This window comes from Rattus norvegicus, chromosome 6 (assembly GCF_021556685.1).
Source record: "Rattus norvegicus strain SHRSP/BbbUtx chromosome 6, alternate assembly SHRSP_T2T, whole genome shotgun sequence".
Taxonomy (NCBI): Eukaryota; Metazoa; Chordata; class Mammalia; order Rodentia; family Muridae; genus Rattus; species Rattus norvegicus.
The window spans coordinates 36,174,737-36,193,455 of record NC_141539.1 but is presented as its reverse complement, the minus strand read 5'-3'; the positions used below and the strand labels follow the sequence as shown (position 1 = coordinate 36,193,455).

The following is an 18,719-nucleotide window of genomic DNA, read 5'->3' as shown; positions in this document are numbered from 1 at the left end:
AGGTGGTTGTAGGAATGGCTGTGATGGTTGTGGTGGTGGCTGTGGCATCAGTGTTTGTGGTTATGGCCATGGCGGTAGCAGTGCTATGTCCTTGGAGCAATTATTCAGAGATAGAATATAGTCAGATTGTCATGTTCTAATATTAGTTATTAATCAGAATAAACTTACTAAGTAAGTATTTTGTAACATCAACAGAGTTCCTTTCAAGGCATGTGGGCAGGAATGTAGTACTAAGATAGACACATTATGTCCTTTTGTCTTTCAACCAATGTCAAGGTTCCTGAGATGCTCTATGGGGTGTGCATTTGAAAATGGAGAACTAGGGTTTGGGGACTTTCTGAAGTCATGATGGCTCTCTAAAATGTCAAAATTCTAAATTCCAATGTAACTATCTGCATGTAAGTAGATTGAAACAATTAATCAATAAACTTCCTGTAAGGCAACCATAAGGGAAACTAGTTTTCCTATTTTGCTTCTTTTCTGTTTTATTTTCTTCTTTTATTTATTGATTTTTATAAGACTGCTAGTATAATCCCAAGAATATTCATGAGTGCAATACCCACTGGAAGAAACCATTAGAATATCACAATAATGGGGACAATTCTTTAAGGCTATTGTCATTTCAATTACCTTTCTTTTTTCTTCCACATACAGGATAGCTTATAATGCATATGAGTCTCCAATCATATCGATTAAACCCACTAATGAATATTCATACATGAGTTCTGGATAGGAAAAAAAAACCTACATGTATAGAGTCTTTTTGTGATTGTATTTTTAGTTAATGATAACAGAAAATAGCCAGTCAGTGGCGATTCTTGTATTATCACTACTCGGGAGGCTGAAATAGGGGTTTTACCATAAAGACCAGTCTAAGTTATGAAGTAAGTACCAGGCTAATGCATGCTAGCTATTAAAACCTTGTCTTTGCAAAAAAGTAAAATTAAACTAATTAATTGAGCATGAAAATAAAACTAGAACACTAAATAAATAAATAAATAAATTTGTATTTAATATATCCTAAGAGGAACACTGAGTGACATATTTTTTTTTATTAACTTGAGTATTTCTTATATACATTTCGAGTGTTATTCCCTTTCCCGGTTTCCGGGCAAACATCCCCCTCCCCCTCCCCTTCCTTATGGGTGTTCCCCTCCCAACCCTCCCCCCATTGCTGCCCTCCCCCCCCATAGTCTAGTTCACTGGGGGTTCAGTCTTAGCAGGACCCAGGGCTTCCCCTTCCACTGGTGCTCTTACTAGGATATTCATTGCTACCTATGAGGTCAGAGTCCAGGGTCAGTCCATGTATAGTCTTTAGGTAGTGGCTTAGTCCCTGGAAGCTCTGTTGCTTGGCATTGTTGTACATATGGGGTCTCCAGCTCCTTCAAGCTCTTCCAGTTCTTTCTCTGATTCCTTCAGCGGGGGTCCTATTCTCAGTTCAGTGGTTTGCTGCTGGCATTCGCCTCTGTGTTTGCTGTATTCTGGCTGTGGAGTGACATATTTATTAACTTGTAGTCCTTATGATTTTCTGAACACACATAGGTAGAGTAACAGAGTTACATAGCAAGCTTAAGTAATATGATCAAAAATGAATACTTGAAAACTGAAATTGTCTTAGGAAAGAAAATAATGTTGTTAAAAATATTTCCATGGGAGGTAAAAATAGAAACGTGGAGTATGACTGTCTTTCTGCTAGTGTGCCAACTAGAAGTGAGAGACAAGGGTCTGAGGTGAAAACTTGGGGAGAGTCATGTGAGATGCCAAGTTAATTGAACATGTAAACCATCTCTGGGAGAAAGTCACAAGATTGGGCCTGGCTAGAAATTTTCCCCTTGCAATCCGTGTTGTGCTAAAACTAACCATTTGTGATATCTAGGCAAGACACTGTACACCACGGCCTGTTTTATCGTGTGAGTCCTTTAAAAAAAGGAACCATGGGGAATCCTTCTGAAATTCTACATTGTCAAGTTATATGTGCTTTTCATGATGTTCATGCTAACTATTTACTTCTCCCTTACCACCGCTTTCCAACGCGCAGCTTTAGAAACATGTCTTACTAGTACATAGGAAATGTCTGGTAAAGTTTCAGTGAAGACTTGAGTATCTACTATTGTTTTAGAATATAGGAGGTCCACTGCAAACAATTATCTGGAAAATTAAGAGTATGAGAAGTTGTATTAGTTCTTTTCCAACCACGGTGATCTGAGCAACATAATGGGGGAGGGGGTATTTGGTTCACAGTTCTAGGATACAGTCTTTCAAATTGGCAAAACATGGCAGCAAGGACATCTCCTCTGGTCACATTGCACCTGCACTGGGAGAGTACAGGGGATGGCTGCTTCCGCTCAGCTGCCTTTCTCTTTCCTTATTCAGCCTAGTAGTAAGGGCAGTTCTTCCTATTTAAGTTAACCTATTTTTTAAAAATTCCCTTCACAGGCATACCTGGAGGCTTGTTTCCTATGTGCTTCTTGGTTCTGTCAAGTCATATTCAATATTAACGATCAACGAGATACAGCTAGGGAAATAGTACTGGGCACCCGCTGTGGTTTGGATTCAGTTGGAGTGCGATCCTGAAGGCTCTTGTGTTAGATCTTGGCCCTCAGTGTTGAGAGGATTGAATCTCTCAGACGTGAGAATGGACCTGAATCTCAAGAATACGGCCTATGGAAGGAGTAATATTGGTCTTTTGAAGTAAATTCTTGTGAAAGTGGGTCTTTGTGGAATAAGGTCTCTCCTATAGTCAGCTGATTTTCTTTCTCCTTCTTTGGCACTCCATGAAACAGCCATGGAAGGAAGAAGCATCACCAAACCGGTCTTGGCAGGCTACCTGGACAATCCAGTTAGAAAAATGATATGCTAAATAAAACTCCCTACTTTATAAAGTAGCTAAGCCTTAGGTACTTTGTTATAGCAGCATAAAACAGATAAGCTCTCTACTACCTATCCTAGCTTATATGTATGATTACGGTAGTAAGTTTTGAGGCAATGAGTACAGTATATAAATATTTAAAGAAAATATGAAGAAAATAAGTTATAATGTGATTCAGGAAGTTAATTATCTAATTATATGATAATGGAACATTATGTCAAAAGTACTTCATTAAAAAAAGAACAATTACCTATAATTAAATTTTAAATTTGATTGAAGAATGTTGAATTCATTATCCACTAAAGAGTTCCCACATTCATTCCCTTCTCATATTAATTCTTTCTTTGAGGATGAGCTGTCATTTCATTCATAAACAGTTTTTAAAATTTTAATAAAAATTTCATTCTAAAACTAATATTCAGCCAATCACAAAGCAAGCTGCAGAAAGGAATACAATATTAGAAGTTGAAGGCCAGTGAAATGACTCAATGGGTAAAGATACTTATGGTAGACCTGCTGTTGTGGAAGAAGGCTATTAACTGGTACAAGTTGTTCTCTGACCCTCACATGCATTCTGTGGCACATGCTGTACATGTTCACACACACACACACACAGCAACTATAAGTAAACAAACAAGATGTAAGGTGAACCACTTGGTCATTACTCGGAGTCAGTAGTGAGATGAGAGCTGGTGTTCTTCGTAGGCTCTAAGGAGTTCTTATTTAAGGATTAAGCATTTTCTTCATCACTGTGACACAGGACCTGCTAAAACAACCTCAGTTCACATTTGGGATGATTCAGTGCAAATGGCAAGGAATGTATGGCAGCTAGAGGATAAGGTAGCTGGCCATGATGTATCTACCATTAGGAGAAGGGACAAGAAGAAAGAGAGAGAGAAAAGAGGGGATTGCATAGTAGAAACCTCTCTCTCTCTCTCTCTCTCTCTCTCTCTCTCTCTCTCTCCTTCCTTCATTTTTTCTTCTGTTCTTTCTTTCCATTCAGCTTGGGACCCAGCCCTTTTGATACTTCATTCAACTAGGTCTTGCACCTTCAGTTAAATCTCTCTAGAAATAAATAGAGTTGCTTGCATTTCAGAATTTGTTCTCCTAGAAATTCTAAATCTCTTCAGGTCAATGATTACCCATCATCCTCTTCCTCTAACTTGAGGATACATGGAAATAAAAGATGATGGCTAACTGAGATGACCGGGAAAGTCCAATAAACACGAAGGGAATGGATTGAAGGTCTTATCATAGCTTTTATTATCCAGTGAATATAACTATCCTTATAATTCTATAAACTCCCAAGAAGTGTACTCTATAGTTATAATTTATGTATCCTTCATGGTTCTCGTGTTTCTTAGGAAATCAATTAACTATAGCATATCAAGAATTAATGAATAATATGTTACTATTGGACAACTTATAAAGGAGTTTGTCCATAGAGAAGAGTGGTTCTCCCTCAATTAGCAGGCATTAGCCACATGGAAATTAGGAGTGGGGCCATGTGGAATTTTCTACTTTTTATATAAAAATTTGTTTTGGATATTTAATGTATTTACATCTCAAATGTTATCCCCTTTTCTGGTTCCCCCTCCCATCCTCTCTACCCCTGCTTCTATGAGGATGCTTCCCCTCCCACCCATCCACTTCCAACTCAACACCCTGGCATTCCCCTACACTGGGGAAACGAGCTTTCACAGGACCAATGGCTTCTCCTCCTATTGATGCCAGACAATGCCTTCCTCTGCTACATATGCAGCTGGAACCATGGGTCCCTCCATGTGTACTCTTCAGTTGATGGTTTAATCCCTGGGAGCTCTGGGGGTGGGGGGGCTGGTTGGTTGATATTGCTGTTCTTCCTATGCAAACCCCTTCAACTTCTTCAGTCCTTACTCTGACTCTGCAACTGGGATCCATGGGCTCAGTCTGATGGTTAACTGCAAGCATCCTCATCTGTATCAGTAGGGCTCTGGCAGAACCACTCAGAAAACATCTATATCAGGCTCCTGTCAGCAAGCACTTCTTAACATCATCAATAGTGACTGGGTTTGGTGACTGCTTATGGGATGGATCTCCAGGTGGGGCCGTTTCTGGATGGCCTTTTCCTTCAGTTTTAATTGTCGTTATGTTCATATTGCTCACACTATATTTTTGAGAATTTATGGGCACAGCTTCTCCATCATATATAGCAGACATTACCTCACAGTAAGACCTTTTGATCCTTTGATTCTTGAAGTCATTCTACTTTCTCGTCTGTGAATTTCCCTGAGTCCTAGGTGTAGGAGTTGTTTCAAGATGTATGAGGTTGGTCACTCCATAGTTACTTATGTTTTGTATTTTGACTAGTTGTGAATCTCTGTAATGATCTCCATTTCACTTGTAGTTACAATAGTGGAGATATTTATAACCATGAAGGAAGAAAGTTTACAAAGATATGTATTCAACAGAATATTTATAAGTATCTTGACCAATGCACAGCTTCTTCTAGGATATTTCATCAACAACAATGTATCTGGTTTAACCCTGTAACTGCTGAACAGGGTTTCTTTAGCTGTCCAGTTGGTAGGTATATAACTCCATAGCATATTATCTAAGAAAAAATACCTTGCTGTAAGTCATACATTTTGTTTTAAAACCTACCTATATTTGCTTTGTCCTTGACATCAGGTATCTGAAGCATATCTTTTCAAATATTTAAGACATGAGGTATGTACAATGTTTTCATAATTCCAATTTTCTTCAAGTATTATTGATAACCAAGAGAGAATATTGATTTTCCTGGTGGTGTTGACACACATGCTTTCTGTAGCTATTAGTGGTCCTCATAGAATTGATAGCTTTTTGAACCATGTCAATGTGATTATTGATTCTTAGAAAGACCCTAATCTAGGAAAACTTTTTAAATGTTTGCTATTGACTTTCATTAACATATAATGTAGCAACAGGATTGAAAAAATACAAGAATTGTGTGATTGTCTGGAAATTTCAAAGTAAAAGATCAATATAGCTAATCTATTTAATAAGTCATAAAACATACACACACACACACACACACACACACACACACACACACACACTGGATAAAAGCCAGTTTGGATCCATCGTCCTATATTTTATATGAGCATGCTTTGCGTGCCAACTAGCTTTCCAGACAGTTACTTGTCATCTCTGCTCAACAACTGTATGCCACACCTGGCATCTGATACACCAGCCGTCCTTGGCTTCAGCTCACTTCTATCCTTGAATTGTCGCAGAGAAGTTCCCACTCCTTCCAAGTCTCTATTAGTTTTTCTTTTTAATAGCACTACAGACTGGAAAACACTACTAATGATCTGTAGACAAATTCTGTGCCTGACCATCAAGCATGAAAAAGTAGTTACAGTACCCTCAGAAACATAGGCTTGTATAAGGCTCCTGGTATCCAAGGTACTGGGTATAGAAAAGTTGCATACAATAAATTTTAAAAACTAAGATAATTAGCATTTAAATGTCCAAAGCGATAGTGAGTTAGACACAAATTGCTACAGGGCACAGCTTACTTACCACAAAATTAACAGCCAAAAATGTGACCCACGATGTCTCACACCCTCCAGCATACACTTTAATTAATGGAAGCTTGTTCACCTCTTTCCTTCGGAAGAGAGTGAACAATATATTCTTAAGCATTTCTGTTTATTTTCACCAAACTGATTCAGACAAGAAAAATTAGTGGATAACATGGATGATAATTTATTCACAGTGAGGAAAATACCCCAAATAATCATTTTGGAATTCCTACTATGTTATCAAAAAACAGGAGAAAAATCCAATTTTGTTCTTCTTTACAAATCCATTTATCTGTAGCACTATGGAAAACAATGCAGTACTCTATTAAGGCGGATCAATCTGGGTGTCCCTCGGAGATAATAGAACCTCAGAGGGAAATAGAACTGGGCAAGAAAATGGGATCACTTTTATATCCAAAATTTAAAATGGCTGGCTAAAGGGTAACCAGTGGTTATAATGCAGAGATTCTTAGTAAAGCCTATTGAGGCAATCTTCAATGTCTTAGGGAGTTAATCTGAGCTGTGGGCATCTCATTAAAAGGAAGATAAGAAAATATCCACCAAGCAACATGTCTACTTGTCAGGCAAAGTGATTCCACTAGAAGATTTACCTAATAGACACATGAACTCATAGCACATAGATGCAAAGATATTAAATGTTGGAAAAGAAGTGATTGAAGTATGGAATATGCAGAGTACAGAAGGCTGGCCATCTCTACCTAGAGAATACTAAGGGAACTAAAACATGGTAGGTTTAAGGTACAACTTGCATTTCTGTATCTAGGAATTGCATTAATAAGACAGAAAGAAGACATATGTGAAGTAGTCCTTTTATTTATCAAATCTAATGTGTGTGTGTAGTGTGTGTGTGTGTTATATGATACATGCTATGCTATATATATATACAAATAGTATACATATGTGTGTGTATGTATATGTATAGGTATGAATACATAGGTACACATACTATATATAGTATATATTATACAACATATGAATAGACAGAGGAGACATGGTATTTACAAGCAGGTTAATTGTTAGGTTATATTTAGTGATACATATTAATTGTCTTCTACCTGTATCCCACCTTCCTCTCTGACCTAGTAACCCACCTTCGTCACAGAACACAGGATGCTAATGTGAGCTATGCATACCCATCCACCTGTTGTCTTAATAAAGTGTCTGACAGTCAGAATGGTAAAAAGACTAAATGTGCAGTAAAATCACTCTCATTAGTATAAAGGTCCAAGTGCATGTGTGTGTGTGTGTGTGTGTGTGTGTGTGTGTGTGTGTGTGTGCGTGCATGTGTATACACATACACAATTGCTTGTATTCACTCACACACATGGCTAATCTAGTGGACATCTGTAAAGGTGATTGATCTTGGGAGACAAATCTTCAGAACCATCTCCCACAGAAGAACCCCATTGCTCTTCCAGGTTCTTTTCGAATAGATGATGTCCAATCATTAAAATAGTGCACCTTTTCATAGTGCATGTTGAAGTAGAAAGACGGGTTTGGCTAACAGTGTTAGGCAAGAGAGTAGCTTTGGAAAAGAGTGACCAATGCCCCCCCACCAAAATTTGACAAGAAAAAAATAAAACAAACAAAACAAAACATAAAAGGTAACAATGTTCTACTCTAGCTTAGTCAGTTCAAACAAGCTTCAGTTATTCCCCCAACCCAACCCCAAGGGAGCATGTATGCAGTATCATTTCACCCCTTCAGCAGTAAATACCTCATACTTTTTTATTTTATTTTACTTTCATTAATCATTATTTTTCATTTACATTTCACATGATGTCCCCCTTCCCAGTATTCCCTTCACAATCCTTGATTCCATCCCCCATCCCTTTGCCTCTCTGGGGGTGCTCCTCCACACACTCACCCACCTCTGCCTTACCAATCTAGCATCCCCCTACACTGGGGCATAAAGCCTGCCCAGGAACAAGGGCCTCCCCTCCCATTGATGCCAGATAAGGCCATCCTCTGCTTCACTAATGCTCATACAAAACTTTGCATCTTATGCACCAGCTTGCAATAGACTGATTTTGAAGTAAAAGAAGTTTCCAAGAAAAGCACATCCCTTTCCTGAAAGTGCCTAGTCTGGAGCAGTTACACAAAAGGGATAGTGGGGATAGGAGAGACTTAACCCCATGCATTCTGTGTGGAGGCCCTTTAAGGCTTCGTTTCGCTCTCACTTTGTATGTTCTTCTCACCAAGTAAGTTCTTGATTTCTTATACTAATGGACCACCTGACTGCTTGCTCTGCTCCTGTGCATTGGCTGTATTCTTTTCTTCATAGAACACACAAACCAAGACTGTGGGTGAATTAGGACTAGAGAAAACTGGAGACCTCCTCATAATAATAACAGTTACTCAATGAGAATATCTTCCCTGCTCAGGAGGCAGCAGAGGACCACAGGGAGTAGAGACCCATAACAGGGAGCGGGCTGGGTTCTTTATCAACAGCCGAGTTGAATTAATTTTGTAATATATACTTTTATAAGCATATTGTGAAGTAATTTACAAAATATTCCACGCATCTTCTTTATCACATTTAAGCCTCAGAGCACAGTTATAAGTAGAGTTTTATTCATTTTGCAAAGGAGGGAAACAAAAAACTATAGACTACCACTTTAAATCCTTATCCAACTTATTAATGGTAAAGACAGAATATGGGACTGTGCTATTTTGATTCTTAATCTAAGTTTATTTCTGGTAGCCCTAAAAATATTGATCAAGAGGTGTACATGCTGGCTTTGAATTTGCTTCTAGCTCACCGCTTAGTTTTAAATCATCCATGAACCCATTCCCTGATTCTAACTTTAACAAGAAGAACAGGAAGCTGATAAGCTGTTGCTATTTGCTTTAGTTTTTCAAGTATGCTTCTAGGAGCATATGTCATAAAAAGAAAATAATTTAAAAAATTCAACCCAATTCTATAAATTTAATGTTTCAATTTTTAATTTTGTCAAAAGCAATGGACATTCTCTAGTATACATCAATGGCTAAAATGAAGGACATTAAACTCCTTTGGGCAGTTGTTAGACACTACTAGTAGGATAAAGACTGACCAGTCAATATCGATTTTTATTTAACCGTATATAATTTGGAAAACATCAAAATGGTTTACTCAAAGAAAGACACTTATCTATATAACCATTTTATGTATTTGTTGAGCAAATACTATTTGCAAGAGACTGGTCTACATGTTTTAATCAGATATTAATATAAGGCATGTGTTGTAACCTGCAATTAACAGTATAAATAATAGGCTTTCCATTTGTGTAGGTGAATTGTCATTTCGATGAGAGGATTTTACTGAAAATTTACAAAAGAGTTTATTGTTTTAATTAAAATTAAATTATCAAAAATAGTTTATAGCTAGAAGTTGACTAGAAATTAGAGAGCTCTTGGCTGAAGAAACAATCCAAAAAAATGCAATGGACTGTAGCTTCAAACAGACTTAGAAATTCTGAAGGATAACATGAAGTAGACACGTAAGAAATATTCTTGCCATGACAGTTAATATAGAGTTTCTTCTATGTACCATAAGAAACAATCATGATTTTAAAGAATACACCCATTGTTCTTCAAAAGAAACAAAACTTCCACAGGGTTTATTCTTCCATCAAGACCTGTGGAGCTTTTGAAGTCTAGGTCATGCCACCTTTGCCAAATAAAGAGACTTTTTATTTTTGACACAAAGACACTGCCTTGTGTCCCTCTCTCTCCAGCTCAGATAAGCATAGAATGCAGGCATTCTAATGTAGAGACTGCGTTCCAGTTATTTTCCACAAGTTACTTTGTCAACAATAAACAGTACAATATGATCCATGAAGGGAAAAATGACACATATTCTTAAGAAGTAAATTTTTAGGAAATGAACTCTAAGGAAATATAGGACATGGGTCTATTTAACAAGCTTCAGGGATGAGTACTGACCAAAAAGAGTTTTTCAATTGACATAAGGTCAGTTTGCCAGGTGAGACTAAAACAAACCTCTAGTACAGAGTGGAAATTTTTGTAGATCTAGTACCTTAGCTATCAGAGTTTATTGTTCTTAAAATCTATTTCTATGAAGACCAATGAGCTGGGAAATGACCAGTTATAAGTGGATGACTATTGAGTGTTAGTTCTGAGGGAAAGGACCTCTTCCCTCTTAGAGTCAGGAACCTCTCTAAACTCATCTCTTGAGACAGGTTTATTTTTCAGTCCAGATGGCTCCTGGAATTTCTGTGACCATGTAACCATGTGGCTTTTCTTGATGTATCTACCTACACACTTCCTGTGCCTCCCTTAAGAGATCAAGAAATGCTAATGTTTCATATTGAGGTCATGAGGTAGGTGTAAGCCATGTAGGGAAACGTAATTTAATTTACTTCTTTTATATATCCTGCCAATTAAGGCTTTACTCATCATTATTCTAATTTCTTCAAAGGTCACAGTGTAGGAAGACCCATGGATACCAGAAGAAGCTTAAATGGTCAGGGATGATGAAGCCAACAAGAATCAGACATGGGAGGCTCAAGGAGGTTTGTGGATTATGTTGATCTGAGCATCCTCATGCATGTGTATCAGAGGTTTGGAACAAGCATCCATGTTTGATGATGTTGAGAAGCCCTCCACAGAAAACAATGAAATAGTTGACCCCTTATCAAAGCAAAACTGTGTTGCTTGGTCTAGAAAATGCTAACAGCCAGAGCTCTAACTTAGAAAGTCATAGTGTCTCCACACATAGTTCCAAGTATGCTCTGGGGCCTCCCTAGATCATTAGGGAGGTTTCTTTGTAGTTTTCATTAGCACGGATAATTACTTGCTAATGTGTCTGTTATAGCATGTTTCAATTGGTTTCACATTCTCTTTTTTCCTTGGTCTCCAATGGCATTTACTGGAAATACCTTCAAGTCCAAGTAAAATAAAATTTCCCCATATTTATTTTTTCAAGACATCATTTATCCAGGATTTTGTTGTATAACCTCTATATACTTTCACAACAATGTGGCCATACTATTTTCTCCTCTAGTCCATCCTTTCTTCCTTCCTTCCCTCCTCCCTTCCTTCCTTCCTTCCTTCCTTCCTTCCTTCCTTCCTTTCTTCCTCCTCTCTCTACCTCCATCCCTCGAACTTTCCCCTTTCCCTTCTTTCCTTCATTCTCATCATCTCTCTCTCCCTCCCTCCTTCCTTCCTTTTCATGTGTATATGTGTTTATAGTGTATGTACTTGTTAGTGTGTGTATACGTGTGCAGGTGGGTAAGAACGGACAGTGTATATGTGTGGGCTAGCTGTATCTATTCTTCTCTTGACTGTTATCTATTTTTTAATCTTCGAGACAGTTACAGTTTCTCAGTAACTTTGAAGCTTATCAATTTGGCCACATTGACTTGTCAATATGCTTCAGGGATCATCCTGTTCTCTCTCTCTCTCTCTCTCTCTCTCTCTCTCTCACACACACACACACACACACACACACACACACATACACACACACACACACACGCATGCATGCACATGCACATGCTCACTGCCCTTAGTGCAGGGATTGCAGGCCTGCACCACTAGGGCTGGGTTTTAATTGGATTCTGGGGTTAAAACTCAAGTTCTTTGTTTGCACAATAGGTAATTTACTGACTGAGCCATCATCCTTGACAAATTGTGTTTATTCATTTACTGGGGGACTCACCTGTGACAAGATACCATGTGGAGGTCAGAGGACAACTTATGATAGTTAATTCTGCTTTTCCACCGTGCAAGGACTGAGGGTTGAACTCATTTGGTCAGGCTAAGGAACAAACACCTTTACCCATTGGGTCACCTCTCTGTGTCAGATTTTCCTTACTTTTTATTTTTTCTGACTTTAAAAACAAAACAATTCACGAAATGCCATTTTCCTTTTTAAAATTATCCATCTCACTTTTAGGCTGTTGAATAGACATTTTGAGAGAGGAACTAAGAAATAAATACTCTGGCCCAGGACACATATGACAGTCATGTGTTCAGTCCTGCCTCATTCTCAAACTGTTCAACATGGACGATGATGTAAACTTCATTCAATCACATATACAGTGGCATGGCCTTGTCTGGGTGTTCTATGTGTTTCCCCTATTGATTTTTCATAGTAATATAGTCAGATGAATAGGATTGCCTGTCTTTTATAAATAATATTATGGAGCTCAGAAATGGTAAAAGTTTTCTGTATAGTTAATAGAAAATGAACAGATTTAGGTCTATCTAGCTGAAAAGCCTTTACCCTCTCTTCCATGGGAGATCATTTCTATCTCCACACCTCTCTGGCTGATGTGTGAATTGAGGGGGCTCACTGTTCATCTGAAGGACAATATTGGGGGACAAGTATAAAGTGTGGTAGGATGCTCACTAAGGATGAAGACTCTGGATATGCAATTCTGGACTGTTAAAAAAATTAGAAGAGGTCAAGGAGCAAGAGAAGTTAGAGGGCTAAGGTAGCCCAGAGAGAGGAGCCAGCAGAGATTTTTGAGCAAATTTGCCTTATGATAAATATAAACTTCTTAAATGCATTCAAGAAAAAACATGATAGAGGAATACTTCTTCATGAAAATGGTTGACCAAACCTTTGACTTTTATAAATGTGGTTATAGAAATTCCCTTCAGACTTGGATGAATACATTGTCAGTGTGTGATAGTTTGAATGAGATGCCCCATCCCCTAATAATCTAGCACTTTATCCTCATTTGATCACTGTTTGAGAAGGCTTAGGAGGTATGACTTTATTGGAGGGAATATGTCAGTAGGGGAGACCTCTGAGGTTTCTAAAGTCACTTGTCATCTTCAGATCAACCTTTGCTTCCTCTTTGTAGATGGAGATATGAAGTCTCAGCTGCTGGTTTAGTTGTCTGCTGCTCCTCCATCATGAACTCTAAGAATAAACCTTGTGGACATTCTGGTACCATGAACCCAAACTAAATCTTTCTTCCTATAAGTTGACTTGGTTATGGTGTTTTAGCATAACTATAGCAAAGTAGCTAAGATACACTTTTGTGAATAACAGTCCCGTGATTTTCTTTTCCTCTATTCTTAAACATGACTTCATTCTGGAATTATCTGGGATGTTTTAAGTAATTTCTTCACCCAGGAAAGAAAATATAAAGATCAATGAGTTGGGCAAGGGAGTACATGGTTTTAATCTCCAGCATCAGATGTGAAGAACAGAGGACCAAAAATTGAAGGTAGGTAATCTGCTATATAGTATGCTTTAGGCCATCTTGAGCTCCATGAGACCCTATTTCTTTAGGACTTAATAAGGCAATGATGTTCATGGATCCACAACCACTCTGCTTACCTACATAGCATCAAGTCAGCCAAACTTTCTGCCTACTTGAGGAGGTATTACCCAGGCTTGACACCTTAAGAGTTATTCAGAATTGCAAGCAGCTGGGAGAGGCTAGGGCTACTATTTCCTTTGAACTGGTCTCTAATAGAACAGAACACACTCTAAGATATAATAATTCCAAGGATATTCAGAACATCTATGAGAATATTTGAATATATCATTTTTTACATTTTTTCCACACAAAATACTATGCTTTGAAGCATACTAATTGATGATGACGTATGTTGATTTTCTCAAACATATAATAATTGACAAGGGTAGAAATCAAAACAAGTCTTATGATTATGATTTCAATACTTTTTATGTTATCATGTGCAGATACTTTTGATAAACTGCTTTGGCACTCTCAGGTCATCCTGTGGAGTGCTGATTACCCAATAGCTCTACAGACTAAACTTTTTGATTCTTTCAAGAAGGTAAATGTCGGTGCCATATTTTTCTATATAAAAAAATTGAAGGGATGGAGAGGTGATCCAGCTATTTAGAGCACTTGCAGATATTTAAAGAGGACTAGAATTTAGTTCATGGGAGTTCATGGAACAGCTCACAATTTCCTGAAACGTCACCTCCCGGGGATATGGTACCTACTCTGGGCCTTTGTGGCACTTGCACATATGCACACATACACAGACAAGCATACACATAGGCATAAATAGTGTAAATTTAAAAATTAAGATGCCTAGGTTCAGGTTATCGAGGTGCCCTTAGTAAAGCATCTCTCAACCTGGGGGTTATGTATTGGATATTTATACTACAATTCATAACAGTAGCAAAATTACACTTCGGAAGTAGCCACAGAAATAATTTTATTTTGGGGCTGAGTGTCTCACAACAGAAGGAACTGTATTAAATGGTCACAGCGTTAGGAAGGGTGAGAAGCACTGGCTCAGTGTGTTCCTCACAGAATTGTATGTCTTCTTTTTTTTTTTTTTTATTAACTTGAGTATTTCTTATATACATTTCGAGTGTTATTCCCTTTCCCAGTTTCCCGGCAAACATCCCCCTCCCCCCTCCCCTTTCTTATCGGTGTTCCCCTCCCCACCCTCCGCCCATTGTCCCCCTCCCCCCATAGTCTAGTTCACTGGGGGTTCAGTCTTAGCAGGACCCAGGGCTTCCCCTTCCACTGGTGCTCTTACTAGGATATTCATTGCTACATATGGGGTCAGAGTCCAGGGTCAGTCCATGTATAGTCTTTAGGTAGTGGCTTAGTCCCTGGAAGCTCTGGTTGCTTGGCATTGTTGTTCATAAGGGGTCTCGAGCCCCTTCAAGCTCTTCCAGTTCTTTCTCTGATTCCTTCAACAGGGGACCTATTCTCAGTTCAGTGGTTTGCTGCTGCCATTCGCCTCTGTATTTGCTGTATTCTGGCTGTGTCTCTCAGGAGCGATCTACATCCGGCTCCTGTTGGTCTGCACTTCTTTGCTTCATCCATCTTGTCTAATTGGGTGGCTGTATATGTATGGGCCACATGTGGGGCAGGCTCTGAATGGGTGTTACTTCAGTCTCTGTTTTAATCTTTGCCTCTCTCTTCCCTGCCAAGGGTATTCTTGTTCCCCTTTTAAAGAAGGAGTGAACCATTCACATTTTGATCATCTGTCTTGAGTTTCATTTGTTCTAGGCATTTAGGGTAATTCAAGCATTTGGGCTAATAGCCACTTATCAGTGAGTGCATACCATGTATGTCTTTCTGTGTTTGGGTTAGCTCACTCAGGATGATATTTTCCAGTTCCAGCCATTTGCCTACGAATTTCATAAAGTCGTTGTTTTTGATAGCTGAGTAATATTCCATTGTGTAGATGTACCACATTTTCTGTATCCATTCCTCTGTTGAAGGGCATCTGGGTTCTTTCCAGCTTCTGGCTATTATAAATAAGGCTGCTATGAACATAGTGGAGCACGTGTCTTTTTTATATGTTGGGGCATCTTTTGGGTATATGCCCAAGAGAGGTATAGCTGGATCCTCAGGCAGTTCAATGTCCAATTTTCTGAGGATCCTCCAGACTGATTTCCAGAATGGTTGTACCAGTTTGCAATCCCACCAACAATGGAGGAGTGTTTCTCTTTCTCCACATCCTCGCCAGCATCTGCTGTCACCTGAGTTTTTGATCTTAGCCATTCTCACTGGTGTGAGGTGAAATCTCAGGGTTGTTTTGATTTGCATTTCCCTTATGCCTAAAGATGTTGAACATTTCTTTAGGTGTTTCTCCGCCATTCGGCATTCCTCAGCTGTGAATTCTTTGTTTAGCTCTGAACCCCATTTTTTAATAGGGTTATTTGTTTCCCTGTGGTCTAACTTCTTGAGTTCTTTGTATATTTTGGATATAAGGCCTCTATCTGTTGTAGGATTGGTAAAGATCTTTTCCCAATCTGTTGGTTGCCATTTTGTCCTAACCACAGTGTCCTTTGCCTTACAGAAGCTTTGCAATTTTATGAGATCCCATTTGTCGATTCTTGATCTTAGAGCATAAGCCATTGGTGTTTTGTTCAGGAAATTTTTTCCAGTGCCCATGTGTTCCAGATGCTTCCCTAGTTTTTCTTCTATTAGTTTGAGTGTGTCTGGTTTGATGTGGAGGTCCTTGATCCACTTGGACTTAAGTTTTGTACAGGGTGATAAGCATGGATCGATCTGCATTCTTCTACATGCTGACCTCCAGTTGAACCAGCACCATTTGCTGAAAATGCTATCTTTTTTCCATTGGATGGTTTTGGCTCCTTTGTCAAAAATCAAGTGACCTTAGGTGTGTGGGTTCATTTCTGGGTCTTCAATTCTATTCCATTGGTCTATCTGTCTGTCTCTGTACCAATACCATGCAGTTTTTATCACTATTGCTCTGTAATACTGCTTGAGTTCAGGGATAGTGATTCCCCCTGAAGTCCTTTCATTGTTGAGGATAGCTTTAGCTATCCTGGGTTTTTTGTTATTCCAGATGAATTTGCAAATTGTTCTGTCTAACTCTTTGAAGAATTGGATTGGTATTTTGATGGGGATTGCATTGAATCTGTAGATCGCTTTTGGTAAAATGGCCATTTTTACTATATTAATCCTGCCAATCCATGAGCATGGGAGATCTTTCCATCTTCTGAGGTCTTCTTCAATTTCCTTCTTCAGTGTCTTGAAGTTCTTATTGTACAAATCTTTTACTTGCTTTGTTAAAGTCACTCCGAGGTACTTTATATTATTTGGGTCTATTATGAAGGGTGTCGTTTCCCTAATTTCTTTCTCGGCTTGTTTCTCTTTTGTATAGAGGAAGGCAACTGATTTATTTGAGTTAATTTTATACCCAGCCACTTTGCTGAAGTTGTTTATCAGCTTTAGTAGTTCTCTGGTGGAACTTTTGGGATCACTTAAATATACTATCATATCATCTGCAAATAGTGGTATTTTGACTTCTTCTTTTCCGATCTGTATCCCCTTGACATCCTTTTGTTGTCTGATTGCTCTGGCTAGAACTTCAAGAACTATATTGAATAAGTAGGGAGAGAGTGGGCAGCCTTGTCTAGTCCCTGATTTTAGTGGGATTGCTTCAAGTTTCTCTCCATTTGGTTTAATGTTAGCAACTGGTTTGCTGTATATGGCTTTTACCATGTTCAGGTATGGGCCTTGAATTCCTATTCTTTCCAGGACTTTTATCATGAAGGGGTGTTGAATTTTGTCAAATGCTTTCTCAGCATCTAATGAAATGATCATGTGGTTTTGTTCTTTCAGTTTGTTTATATAATGGATCATGTTGATGGTTTTCTGTATATTAAACCATCCCTGCATACCTGGGATGAAGCCTACTTGATCATGGTGGATGATTGTTTTGATGTGCTCTTGGATTCGGTTTGCCAGAATTTTGTTGAGTATTTTTGCGTCGATATTCATAAGGGAAATTGGTCTGAAGTTCTCTTTCTTTGTTGTGTCTTTGTGTGGTTTAGGTATAAGAGTAATTGTGGCTTCGTAGAAGGTATTCGGTAGTGATCCATCTGTTTCAATTTTGTGGAATAGTTTGACTTCAGATTCTCTTTCATTTTCCTAAGGAGCTCACAACACCTATCCATTTTTCACTTTTACCGCACCCCTTTCCACGCCTTAGCTAGGATGTTGAGAAGGAAGAATTCCAGTGACAGTGGCTCCTTTCCTTTATTTATTGAGTGACTGAATGTCTGTGCAGGGTTCTGTGAGGATATGCATGAAAGCTTAATTATATTTCCTGCCTCGCCGAGTGAATGTTGCATAGAAAGATGACTCTGCCTGTGGTGTAAAACATCAGAGGGATCACATCACTTCCCCTGCGCTTGCACAGGGCTGATAATCAGCTCTCCACACAAACAGACAGTCAGATGAAGCCAGCTATCTGAAAAGGTGTCCCTGTCCTGTTAGCATCTGTATCTGTCTTGACTTCATGCTCTCATAGCAAACTGAGAAGCAGGCTGAGCAGACTCAGCTTGCTTCCTGTGGGGAAGAATTAAGGAAGCTGCCTGCAAATATTCAGCACAACCTTATCAATTTTCAAGAATTAGGAAAGATGCAGCTACTCCTAGGAGCAGATTTTTATGACAAGTAAAACTTATGCTTTTAAATGCCCAGCCTTTAAGCCCATTCCCATTTTTATTTTCAGATTGAAAACACTTAATGTGCATGAAATGCTTCCTTAGTACAATGTTCATCCACTCCATGCACTGTGACAATCACTGGAGACAGAAATGAGCACACAAAGTTGCTCTTATGTGAACATGCTGGAGTATTGCTTTTAGATAAAGCTTAGATTTCAATGAGCAAATGTTCCTTGCTTGTGTTCTGAATATGAAGTAGCGATTTTTCTTTTTTTTTTTTCTTCTTTTTTTTTTGTATTCCTCTGGTTCTCACCTTTGGTACTGATCAGGAGAGGCTAATGGATTAGTGGCTTTGAAAATAAATGAATTGTTTTTAAAAATAAATTTTCTTTCATTC

The 18,719-nt window shown here is 38.6% G+C and overlaps 1 protein-coding gene across 3 annotated transcripts in view; it reads right to left on the bottom strand.

Moving 5' to 3' along the window:
- Positions 1-990: 990 nt before the first annotated feature.
- The window catches only part of LOC148005135 (uncharacterized), a 239,935-nt gene continuing 222,206 nt past the window's right edge, over positions 991-18,719 (bottom strand). For 2 of the 3 annotated variants that reach the window (XM_087555064.1, XM_087555069.1), the window contains one exon: positions 993-1,485. The gene's annotated coding sequence lies outside the window, so the exon portion shown is untranslated. Of the gene's footprint in view, positions 1,486-18,719 lie in introns of all 3 variants that reach the window. The other variant, XM_087555062.1, reaches the window with a different exon arrangement.